The sequence below is a fragment of the Panthera onca genome, chromosome E1 (genome assembly GCF_046562875.1).
Source record: "Panthera onca isolate mPanOnc1 chromosome E1, mPanOnc1 haplotype 2, whole genome shotgun sequence".
NCBI lineage: Eukaryota > Metazoa > Chordata > Mammalia > Carnivora > Felidae > Panthera > Panthera onca.
Genome location: NC_138352.1, coordinates 20,563,390 through 20,575,837, shown reverse-complemented (window position 1 = coordinate 20,575,837; position 12,448 = coordinate 20,563,390). Strand labels below are relative to the sequence as shown.

Sequence of the window (12,448 nt, the reverse complement as noted above, 5' to 3'; positions counted from 1 at the left end):
TATGGTTCATAACCCCTGTGTGTCCACGTAGGAAAGGTTCACAAAGAGACACTCAGTTCGCTTTTAAAAAGCAAAGCAAGGGGCGCCTGGGTGGCTCAGTTGGTTAAGCATCAGACTCTTGATTTCGGCTCAGGTCATGATCTCGTGGTTCCTGGTTCCAGCCCCCATCAGGCTCTGTACCGACAGCTCAGAGCCTGCTTGGGATTCTCTCTCCCTCTCTCTGGCCCTCCCCTGCACGCTTCCCCCCCCCCCCCAAAATAAATAAAATAAACTTTAAAAAAATGTAAGAAGCAAAGCAAAACAAGACACATCTGTGCAGAATGCGGTAGAAGGTGCCAGAGAGAAAAACGCATTTTCTGGAGCCACATGAGAGAAGCTGATGTCATCGGAGGGCCCAGGTGGCACTTTGAGAGACAAGCAGTGATCAGATGCCGGGGCAGGACACAGGGTGCTTGATCCCTGAGGCTCCGGCCCAAACTGAATCTTTGCTACATCCTCTGAGCTCCCAAGACACTTTTCTTCCTTTCAAGTGTTTTAAAGTGTTGATTATATTAAAGAATATAACCCACATAATCCTAAATGCATTGCTTAGTGAATTTTCAGACAGTGAACATAACCTGTACCCACCACCCACATCAAGAAACAGGGGCGCCTGGGTTGGCGGCGGGGGGGTGGGGGTGGGGGTGCTCAGTCTGTTAAGCGTCCAACTTTGGCTCAGGTCTTGGTCTTGTGGTTTGTGAGTTCGAGCCCCACATCAAGCTCTCTGCTCTCAGCACAGAGCCCGCTTCAGATCCTCTGTCCCCCTTTCTCTGTGCCCCTCCACCCCATTCTCTCTCATCCTCAAAATGAATAAATAAATAAAAACATTAAAAAAGGGGGGGGGGGAAGAGCCAAGGTGTCTCAGTTTCATATAGCTTTGTTCTAAGACAGACCCCAGTGGATTTTAATTCCTCGGTATATTGAAATGATCTATTTGTACACCTGTTTCCCTCTTACAGATTGTAAATTACTTCTCTATGGCGAGGACTGTTCTCTGCATTCCCCGACATCTAAGACCATGGAGCACAAGTAGAAAATCCTCAGACACACAGACATATTTGTATATATGTGTGTATGTGATGTGTGCATTGAGAGAATATCATCAATGAATATATATGTAATATATAGATATATAAATATATATTATATATATGTAATATATACATATATAAACATATATTATATATATATGTAATATATATAATATATAAACATATATTATATATATATGTAACATATACATATATAAATATATATATGTAATATATACATATATATATATACACACATGCACACATATGTTCTATCAAATAGACCATTTTATTTTTTAGAATTTTGAAGGAATTAATATAGATTGTGATTAAGGGCATGGATTCTGGAGCCAGACTGCCTCAACAGAAACCTCAGCTCCCCCCACCTTGACCTTGGGTGAGTCACTTGTCTGTCTGTGCCTCAGTTTTCTCATCTGTAAAATGAGAGAATAGCCCCCCTTTTTCTGGGATTGTGAGGACTAAGTGGGTTAATGTGTGTGAAGATCTTAGAATAATACTTGGCATTTAGCGAGCAAAACAGAAGGATTAACTGCTAAGATCTGCCACGTGCAAAGCACTGTGTCGGGTCCTCTGGGTATTTAAGGAAACCAGATGGAGTCTGAGCCCCTGCCAGCGAGGTGGGGAAACAAGAGTGAAATCTCAGTGGCCGCGCCGGGGAGAAAGCCAGGATCCAATGAATGCCAAGCCACCAACCATTTTTAGCCTGGACACCATCCACCCTGAGTTAACCATTCAGTGACTTTCCTCAGGTGTCTACAATGCTCCAGGCACGACACCATTCCTCCTAGAAGTAAGGACCCAACCTTTGCCCTTTTCTGGTATGAGCTGAACGCCTGTTTGGGGTCCGTTGGTACAGAACTGGTCTGTGTCTACGGTCTACTTACTTCAACAACAGATGAGTCAGTCTCCAAGCTGCTGGCATTCAGTTGTTCTAAGGAATCCATCACGAGAAGCAGCCAGCAGGGGCTCCCGATGGCCTCCTCCAACCAGGCTCAGAGGACTGGGGGGCAAAGGGTCCATGTCTCCTCTTACGAGGTAGGTGGCAAAATAAAAAGATGGCGGCTGACCTAAAATGGCTTGGGCAAGAATAAGCAAGGTGTTCACAGATGAAGAACTGAGAAAAGCAGAGGTCTCCAGTGAGCCTAAACGCACAGATTGGCCCTGAGTCCGTTTTCCTGACTGTTTTCATGCAACCGACAACTTAGCCTCATTGCTGTCATCAGACACGCCCTGTTGGGGAGTCAGAGCTGGGAAGTCTGGGCTGAGGGGGACTTCTCTGAAGACCAGAATAAGGTTAATAGGCCAACCGAGTAAGACAAGCCATGTGTGTTCATGTAAACGTTTTTCACTCCTTAAATCCGATGAGGTGTGCGTATATGTAAAGCACTGTGTGTGTTTTACAAGCATGGCTGAGAACACCCCCCTGCCCTATAGAAACAGTTCAACGTTGTTCTCCAAGAGGGAGGTTGGGGGAGATTGGAAAACAGCCAAGGTTGAAGGTTAAACAACATGCCCATGACTTGTTGGCTGATCGAGAATATGTTAATATTAATATTAATTAATATGTTAAGCCAACTGTGATGAATCATATTAATATTAATTAATTATTAATTTAATTAATTCAATTAATTAATTAATTTAAATGATTTAAATTTAAATTTAATAATTAACTTAAATAATTTAAATATTAATTAATAATTAATTTAAAAAATTTAAATTTAAATTAAATAATTAATATCAATATGTTAAGCCAACTGTGATGAATCAGAGAGACAAACTATCTGGGCGGGGCTTGAAATACTAGAGATACATCTTTTGCACAGTGAAAACACGAAGGAAAGCAGGTAGCAATCTGAAAACAGGAGAATTTGGATTGGAGATCAGGCGAGATAATAAGGATATCAGACAGGACTCCTCTGCTTCTCCTTTTTCTTTTTAAAGAGAGATTTTTTAATTAATTTTTTCAATGTTTATTTATTTTTGAAGGAGAGAGAGAGAGAGATGGAGAGAGAGTGGGGGAAGAGCAGAGAGAGAGGGAGACACAGAATCGGAAGCAGGCTCCAGGCTCCTAGCTGTCAGCACAGAGCCCGACGTGGGGCTCGAACTCACAAACCGCAAGATCATGACCTGGGCCGAAGTCTGACACTTAAGTGACTGAGCCACCTGGGTGCCCCTCTTTCTCTCTTTGATTATTTTATTTTCTCTTTTCAACTAGGAAATATTTCAATATACATGAGCTAACCCTAACAGACATGCAGGTACCCACTGCTCGGATGTAACAGAAGTAAATGGTCTGTCAAGGTTGCCACAGATGTCTCTTTTTAACCAAGAAAAGAAATAAATTGTAAGTGATAAAATGAACGCCCCTGCCCCCCCCCTTCCCTTCCTTCTTCCCTCTCCCAGGTGGTAACCTCCATCCGGGACTCACTTCTACGTACAATTATGCACATTTACCATGCACATCTGTGTCCACAGACTACACATGAAAAAGTATCTTGTCTGGCTTCACATTTTCTTTTTTTATTAAGTTTATTTCTTTATTTTGAGAGAGATAGAGAGTGTGAGTGGGGGAGGGGCAGAGAGAGAGGGAGAGAGAGAGAATGCCCAACAGGCTCCAAGCTGTCAGCACAGAGCCTGACATGGGGCTCGAACTCATGGTACATGAGATCATGACCTGAGCCAAAGTCAGGAGTCAGGTGCTTAACCAGCTGAGCCACCCAGGTGCCCCTGGCTTCATGTTTTCTATGAATGGCATCATCTTACATTCAGACTGTCTTTTCAACAGAGGTCGGATAATTCTTTTACCAATTTTTTTATTGTGGTAAAAGACACATAAAATAAAATTTACCATCTTAACTGTTTTTGAGTGCACACTTCACTGGCATTAAACACATTCTGTGTTGTGCAACCTTCACCCCCATCCATCTCCAGAACTCTGGTCATCTTGCAGAACTGAAGCTCTGTCCCCATTCAACACTAACTCCCCATTTCCCCTCCCGCCAGTCCCTGGAAACCACCGTTCTACTTTTGATCTCCATGGATTTGACCATTGTGGCACCTCATCTATGTAGAGTGACACAGTATTTTGTTCTTTTGTGACTTGCTTATTTCATCCAGCATAATGTCCTCAAGGTACATCCATGTTATAGCAGGTGTAAGAATTTCCTTCCTTTTTATGGCTGAATATTCCAATTTGTTAATATGTCAGGCTAGCCCAACAACCCACCATTCTGCCCCATTCCTCACTTCCCCTCTTCCATAGCCCTGCTACCTATGCAACATTGCCTCCAGGCATTGGGAGAACCCACCCTTCCAATGGGACATCGGGAGTGGAAGCAAGTTCGTGCAGCAAAGCAAGGGCTGGTCCTGGCTGGAAAGAAGGACTGAGCTAACGGGACCCACGTTTCAGCCCAGAGAACACTCATGGGGTTTGAGGAGGTGAGACAGACCCAACGTGTACTGGTTATGGAAGTACGTGCACACACATTACCTGACTTACCCTGTCCCTGTCCAGGGTCCTCAGAACTGGGTGCTGGCATGCATTGAGGTAAGGCAATGAGATGAGCCAACACAGACTAGGAAAAAATTGCCAGGGAGAAGGAAGACACCGAGGCCATCAGCCCAGTGACAGGCCAGACCCCTTCTGCATGCTTTATACACATCACCTCTCATATTCTGACTCTACACAACAGCACGTTTATGAAGGTGGTAGTATTGGGGTCTCCATTTCCAGAAGATGGCCATGAGATTCAGGTTTAACTGTATGCCTGAGACTACAAAAAGTCAGGAGTGGAACGGAGATTCAGACTCAGGACTGGAAGGCTCCTGGGGGCAGAGTGGAGACAAATCCTCTCCTCTCCTTCCTCCCTAGGTGAGACTGTCCAAGGGCAGGGCCCTGGGCATCTTGTGGGAGGAGTCAAGGGGTTGAAAACGCCAGGAGGAAGCCATTGAGGGAGCCCTTCTCCCTGATCCAGAGATGGGTCAGGGCAATTTGAAGTTACACTCTATTCAAAACATGGCTTCTGCTTGGGACCAAGGATACTGAAGAGGCTCCAGGTAAGAAGACAGGCAGAGGGCTTGCTCTGCTTTAGACTGCGGCTTTCATGCCCTGGGTTTCCCGGAATGGCCCCCAATCCCACAGATGCATTCACACTGCTCAGTCTTAGTTCTCAATTCTTGGACTAGAAAATACCTTTATTTCAGGGTCAGGCCAATCTTTAGGCTTCTCTCCTAAAGTAGGGCTATAAAGTAGACTGGTATTTGGAGAAAGAATCTCTTTGTAGACTAAGCAACATGCTTTGGGTTGGAATATCCCTTGTCTATGGCAGTCAAGCCATAAACAGAAAAAGGAAAACCCCCCCCCCACCCTTAGTGGATGTGAGTTTTCACTGTTCCCCCTGAGAGCTGCATCTGAACCCAAACATAGGTCCATGCCAGAGATCCTGCTGCCCTGTCCTGCTTTTCTGCATCTCCAGGGCCATGGGGAAAAGTGGAAGCTGCCTAACATTATTCAACCAAGCTCCGAGGGCCGGTGTCCCCGAGCATCTCTCAGACATAGCAAGGCTCTCATCCAAATATCAAGGTATGCAGAAGACCGTGTTTTCAAAGCGTCAGGTGCAGGGAGCTTGGATGGATCGTGAGCCACCTTGCAGGGCTGGCTTGTTACAGAACCATGGACAGTGAGACTGAAGGAGAACTAAACTCATGATAATCTTCACACAGGAGTTCCTGTCAATGTCTCCACTGTCTCCACATGACTAAAGTCAAGGTCACCATTCAGACCTTATCTCACTTGACTAATCAGCAGCATCAGATGCAGGCGGTCACCTCCTGCTTCAAATACTGTCTTCACCAGGCTCCTGGACACTGCTCTATTAAGTCTCCCCCACCACGCTGGCCACATCTATTCAGTCTCCTTTGATGACACTACTTCAAGTCCCCAGTCTCTGGATGATGGGAGTACCAAAGAGCAGAGCCCTCCAATATCCTCCCTGTCTACACTCAAGTCTTAGGAGAGCTTGCATGTCATTGCATGTCTAGAAATACCACCTACCTGTGATAACTCCCAAATGTATAACCTGAGCCTAGACCTCTCTCAGCTGGACATACCTCCAGAATGGCTTACCCAACTTCCCACTTAACACTTCCACTTAGATTTAACTGGGTTGCAAAATTAACATAGAACGCAACGTGGAATTCACCCACATCCCCAATCTCTGCCTCCTGCAGTCTTACCCATCTCAAAAGAAAAAAAAAGAAAAGAAAGAAGGAAGGAAGGAAGGAAGGAAAGAAAGATGGGAAGGAGGGAAGAAGGGAGGGAGGGACGGACGGATGGAGGAAGGAAGGAAGGAAGGAAGAAAGGAAGGAAGGAAGGAAAGATGGAAGGGAGGGAGGGAGGGAGAGAGGGAGGGAGGGAGGGAGGGAGGGAGGGAGGAAGGAAGGAAGAATAGATGGGAGGGAAGGAGGGAGGGAGGGAAGAAGGAAGGAAGGAAGGAAGGAAGGAAGGAAGGAAGGAAAGATGGGAGAGAGGGAAGGAGGGAGGAAGGAAGGAATGAAGGAAGGAAGGAAGGAAGGAGGAGAGAAGGAGGAAAGGAGGGAGGGAAGGAGGAAGGAAGGAAGGAAAGAAAGAAGTAGAGAAGGAAGGAGGGAAGGAAGGAAGGGAGGGAGGGAGGGAGGAAGGAAGGAAAGATGGGAAGGAGGGAGGGAGGGAGGAAGGAAGGAAGGAAAGATGGAAGGGAGGGAGGGAGGGAGGAAGGAAAGATGGGAGGGAGGGAGGGAGAAAGGAAGTAAGGAAGGAAGGAAAGATGGGAGGGAGGGAAGGAGGGAGGCAGGGAGGGAGGGAGGGAAGAAGGAAGGGAGGGAGGGAGGGAGGAAGGAAGGAAGGGAAGATGGGAGGGAGGGAAGGAGGGAGGGAGGAAGGAAGGAAGGAAGGAAGAAAGGAAAGATGCGAGAGAGGGAAGGAGGGAGGGAGGGAGGGAGGGAGGAAAGAAGGAAGGAAGGAAGGAAGGAAGGAAGGAAGGAAGGAAGGAAGGAAGGAAGGAAAGTGAACAGTAACTCTATCCTATTAGTCATTCAAGTCAAAATGTCAAAATCTGGGAGTAATCTTGACTCTTCTCTTTCCTTTATTCCCCTCCGTCCAACCCATGAGCAAATCCTGTCTGCTCTACCTTCAAATCTGTCTGAATCCAGGCACTTCTCACCACCTTGACTTCTACCCAATGCAGCCAAGCCAAGGCCACCATTACTGCTTCCCTGGGTTACTGTCACACAAGTCTTCAGCTGCCTCTCCACTTCCATCCTTGTCCCCACATAACCTAGTCCCAGTACAACAGGTGTACATGAAAGTCAAATCACATCTTTTCTCTCCTCTGGACACTCCAAGGATTACCATCTCATTTAGAGCAAAAGCCAAACATTGAACCATGTCCTACAAGATATGTAGGCCCTCCAACAGACACATGAAAAGATGCTCAGCATCACTCATCATCAGGGAAATGCAAATCAAAACCACAATGGAAAAGGAACACTTGTGTTCTGTTGATGGGAATGCAACTTGGTACAGCCACTCTGGAAAACATTATGTAGGGCCTCAAAACATTAAAAATAGAAATACCGGGGCACCTGGATGTCTCAGTTGGTTAAGCACTGACTTCCGCTCAGGTCATGATCTCACAGTTCGAGCCCCCACGTCGAGCTCTGTGCTGACAGCTCAGAGCCTGGAACCTGCTTCGGATTCTGTGTCTCCCCCTCTCTCTCTGCCCCTCCCCTGCTTGTGCTCTGTTTCTGTCTCTTAAAAATAAATAAACATTAAAAAATAAAAAATAAATAAAAATAGAAATACCATATGATCCAGTAATTTCACTACTGGGTATTTACCCAAAGAAAACAAAAACACTATCTTGAAAAGATATATACAGGGGCGCCTGAGTGGCTCAGTCGGTTAAGCATCCGACTTCAGCTCAGGTCACGATCTCACAGTCCGTGAGTTCGAGTCCCGCGTCAGGCTCTGGGCTGATGGCTCAGAGCCTGGAGCCTGCTTCCGATTCTGTGTCTCCCTCTCTCTGCCCCTCCTCCGTTCATGCTCTGTCTCTCTCTATCCCAAAAATAAATAAACGTTAAAAAAAAAATTTAAAAAGAAAAGATATATACAGCCCTATACTTACTACAGCATTTACAACAGCCACGCTACAGAAGCATTCCAAGTGTCCATCAATACATAAATGGATAAAGAAGATATATGTATGCAATGGAGTATTATTCAGCCATTAAAAATGACATCTTGCCATTTGTGACAACATGGACATATCTTGAGGGTATTAGGCTAAGTAAACTAAGAGAAAAACAAATACTGCATGATTTCACTTACATGTGGAATCCAAAAACCCAAAATAAACAAACAAAAACTGGACGCTTAAATACAGAGAACAAACTGGTGGTTTCCAGAGGGGTGTGGTTGGGGGATGGGTGAAATAGAGAAAAGAGACTAAGAGGTACAAATTTCTGGTTATAAAATAAATAAATCACAAAGATGAAAAGCACAGCATAGAGAATAAAGTCAATAATATTGTAATAACATCATACAGGACAGATGATGACCACACTTATCAAGGTGAGCATTGAAAATGTATAGAATTTTCAAATCAATATGTTGCACACCTGAAATTACTATAAGATTACATGTTAATTATGCTTCAATAAAAAACTGGGGTGCCTGGGTGGCTCAGTCAGTTGAGTGTCTGACTCTTGATTTCAGTCCAGGGTCATGATCCCAGAGTTGTGGGATTGAGCCCCACATTGGGTTTGGAGCTGAGTGTGGAGCCTTCTTAATATTCCAAGCACATTCTGCCTCAGGGCTTTTGCACTTTGCTGGTCCCTTTGCCTAGAACATCTGTCTGCCACAGATCCCCATCACTTCCTCAGGCATCCATCAGTTCCTCATCATCTTTTTACCAACACTCTCTGATCACCCATGAAATCAGAAGGACTTATTCTCAGTTTGCCTCTTCCCCTCTCCTGTGATAGATGCTGTGATGTATCACTCAGGTTCCTCTTCACTGATGCATTTGTTGCCCCAGCTGTTGGTAGTGCAGTCAGCGGACAGCCAGCTCTCAGCACCTTCAGGCATCACCTCAGTTACAGAGAACTGACCTTTGGCCCAAGCATGTAGAGAAGACACTAGTACATTGCATTAAAACTCCGTGATACCCACCTGTGCTCACTGATGGCCTTTGCTTTCCATTAAAGGAAAATGGTAAGTAGGGATGGTTTACAGATGAGTCTGTCTGATACATTGGCATCAGCTAGAGGTAGATGATCCCGTTCAAGAGTGGCCCTGACACACGGCAGAGAAGGAAGACCTTCTGTGCACAGAACTCGAGCCGTACCTATTGTCCACTTCCTTTGGGTGGAAAGATGGCCTGAGTTACAGATCTACACAGTCATATTGGTAGTTGGGTTGGCCAACAGGTTGGAGACTATGGAAAAAGAATTGGTGACAAGGAAATTTGGGGAAGAGATGTGTGGACATTCGCCTTGTAACGACACTTGAGTATGAATGAGTATGACGGTATTTGGTCCTGTGAGCATGTCCTCAAGAGACTAACCATTGTACAGGGGCTGTTGTTAATCAGGTGGGCAAGACACCCTTGCTGTTTCTGTTGGTCTGCTTCTCTTCCCAGCCAGCCCCATGCTTGTTCAAACACACCATGGTGTCAGAGACTGGAAAGATGGCCATCAAGGTATTTCTTCCTCCTTTGGCCCGTTTTCACAGACAGTAGCAGCTACTTTCCATGGCTATAGAATATGCTAGATGCAACCCCCCCCCCCCGACCCTGACCCCAAGTTCTGCCTCCTTTCATTGAGCTGCAGTAACTCTTTTTCTATCCCTTGTCTGAAGGGGTGCTAACAGCTTTTCACTGTTGCTGGTCTCTGGGTGCCTCAGTGGCCCTGGTGTACGTATCCTTAACCCTTTCACAGCCCTGCAAATGACCCTCCCATTAAAGTCTCTTGAACCATCCAGGGAGATTTTGTCTCCTGCCTGGACACCCAGGGATTCCCTGGGTTTTGTTTTCCTCTTAGAGGACTTACCACCTTCTGACATACTACAGGATTACTTCCTTGTGGATTCACTGTCCGCTTCCCAACACGATGTGGTCAGAAAGCTCCGTGAGGGTGAGTAGTCTCTCTCTGTCATTCAGCGCTGTGTTCCTCACACATAGATCCCTTCTTGGCTCATGATAGCTGAGCAATAAATAATGGTTGAGAAATAAATGACAGAATCAATGAATGACATTTCTGGACATTCTGGAAACATTAAGCTCCACATCTGAGGATGTTTGCTAGTCTTTAGGTGGATGGTTGGCCAATGATCACTGTTTACAGCAGCGTAGAAACTATACCCGGAACATCCTACGATGGTGTGGAAGAGGCAAATAATTCTGCTAGCGCACCTGATCGTGGATAACCATCGTCATCCACATCTACTTAAACAGAAAGACTGCCATGAACTATTACAGGAGACCCAGATAGTTACCCTTTCATAAAGGACCTTGTACTGCTGTGAGGCTTGCCATCAAATACAGGTGTGAATTGTCCAACCACAGCAGTGGCCACACTTGAACAAGGGAACTGAAGAACGTGTATGTTGACTAAGCCAACCTTGGCAAGTAGACATTATACCACTCATAATATTTTCAGCCTCCCAACATAGGTGGGTCCTCTAAAAGAATGCTCATTAGAAATTTCCTCATTCTTAATTTCAAAGAACAGTTCTATTAAAAAAAAAAAACAACACACCTCCATCCCAAGTGGCACTGTCAGGGGAACGAAGTAAAAATGCGAGGTATATTCACACACCGAATGAGTAATCTCCAACTTCACACAACAATATGGATAAATCTTCAGCAAAACAGTAACAACTTTGTGAATCTATTTTTTTTCATAACATTTATTTATTTTTGAGAGACAGAGCATGAGCAGGGGAGGGGCAGAGAGAGAGGGAGACACAGAATCTGAAACAGGCTCCAGGCTCCAAGCTGTCAACACAGAGACCGACGCGGGGCTCAAACTCACAAACCACTAAATCCTGACCTGAGCTGAAGTCGGACACTCAACCAACTGAGCTACCCAGGTGCCCCAAGATGGCCACCTTTAAAGGCATTTATTAAATAAACTTTTTTATAACAATAAAATTATATAAATATTATAAAAATATATTTATATTTATACTTATAAATATAAAATAATAAAATATTAATAAATCTATTTTTTTAAGTTTATTTATTTATTTTGAGAGAGAGAGAGAGAGAAAATGAGCATGGGAGGGGCAGAGAGAGACGAGAGAGAAGATCCCAAGCAGGCTTCACACTGTCAGCACAGAGCCCAACTGGGCACTTGAACTCATGAACCGTGAGATCGTGACCTGAGCTGAAACCAAGAGTCAGATGCTTAACCCCACTGAGCTAACCAGGTGCCCTTAGGGCATCATTATGACTGGTCTTCTGGTTTCTGGAGGTTTGAATGCTTGAACTGGTTCTTAGCTTTTGATGTGTCTTCATTTCTAATCCTATCATGCTCCCTTATGTAATTAAGATATTTCACATTTGGGATAAATTCTTACTATTCTTTTTTTAAGACTTCATTTATTCTTTTTTATAAATTTGTTTATTTATTTTTGAGAGGGAGAGAGGGACAGAGTGCGAGCAGGGGAGGGGCAGGGAGAGAGGGAGACACAGAATCCCAAGCAGGCTCCAGGCTCCAAGCTGTCAGCCCAGAGCCCGACTCGGGGCTGGAACCCATGAACCGTGAGATCATGACCTGATCAAGCCTGATCTAGTCAGATGCTTAACCAACTGAGCCACCCAGGCACCCCCAGACTTTATTTTTAAGTAATGTCTACGCCCAACACAGGGCTTGAATCCACGACCTTGAGATCGAGAGTCATGCACTCCATCGACTGAACCAGCCAGGCACCCCAAATTCTTAGCGTTCTTAATCATTCCAGAGGATAATAGTTATCTTCTTGGACATAGTATCTTAGTCAGTCCCCCCAAGAGCCCTGCAAGATGACTATGTTACGCCCACTTTATAGATAAGGAAGCTAAGGCCCAGGGAGGTGAAAGAGTTTGACTAGGAAGAAACACCCCCACCCTCTGTTCAGGTCACACCTACCAGGGGTTCATTCTGCAACAGGCTCCATTCTTCTTAACATTCTTCTATGCTTTTCATCACCTGATCCAAGGGTTACAGGAACAGAGCACAGGGATGTTTGCCTGAAAATCCCAGGTCCCGATCCCTAATGCCCAGCCCCGAACAGCAGAGGAAACCCGTAACAGACAAGCCAGAGAGCTTTAAAAGCC

The 12,448-nt window shown here is 45.2% G+C and overlaps 1 long non-coding RNA gene across 1 annotated transcript in view; it reads right to left on the bottom strand.

Moving 5' to 3' along the window:
- The window catches only part of LOC132688324 (uncharacterized), a 19,588-nt gene extending 7,140 nt beyond the window's left edge, over window positions 1-12,448 (bottom strand). The window contains exons 1-2 of the long non-coding RNA XR_009614490.3: window positions 12,261-12,448; window positions 1,976-2,118 (exon numbers count right to left, since the gene is read on the bottom strand). This is a non-coding gene — a long non-coding RNA (uncharacterized LOC132688324). The remainder of the gene's footprint in view (window positions 1-1,975; window positions 2,119-12,260) is intronic.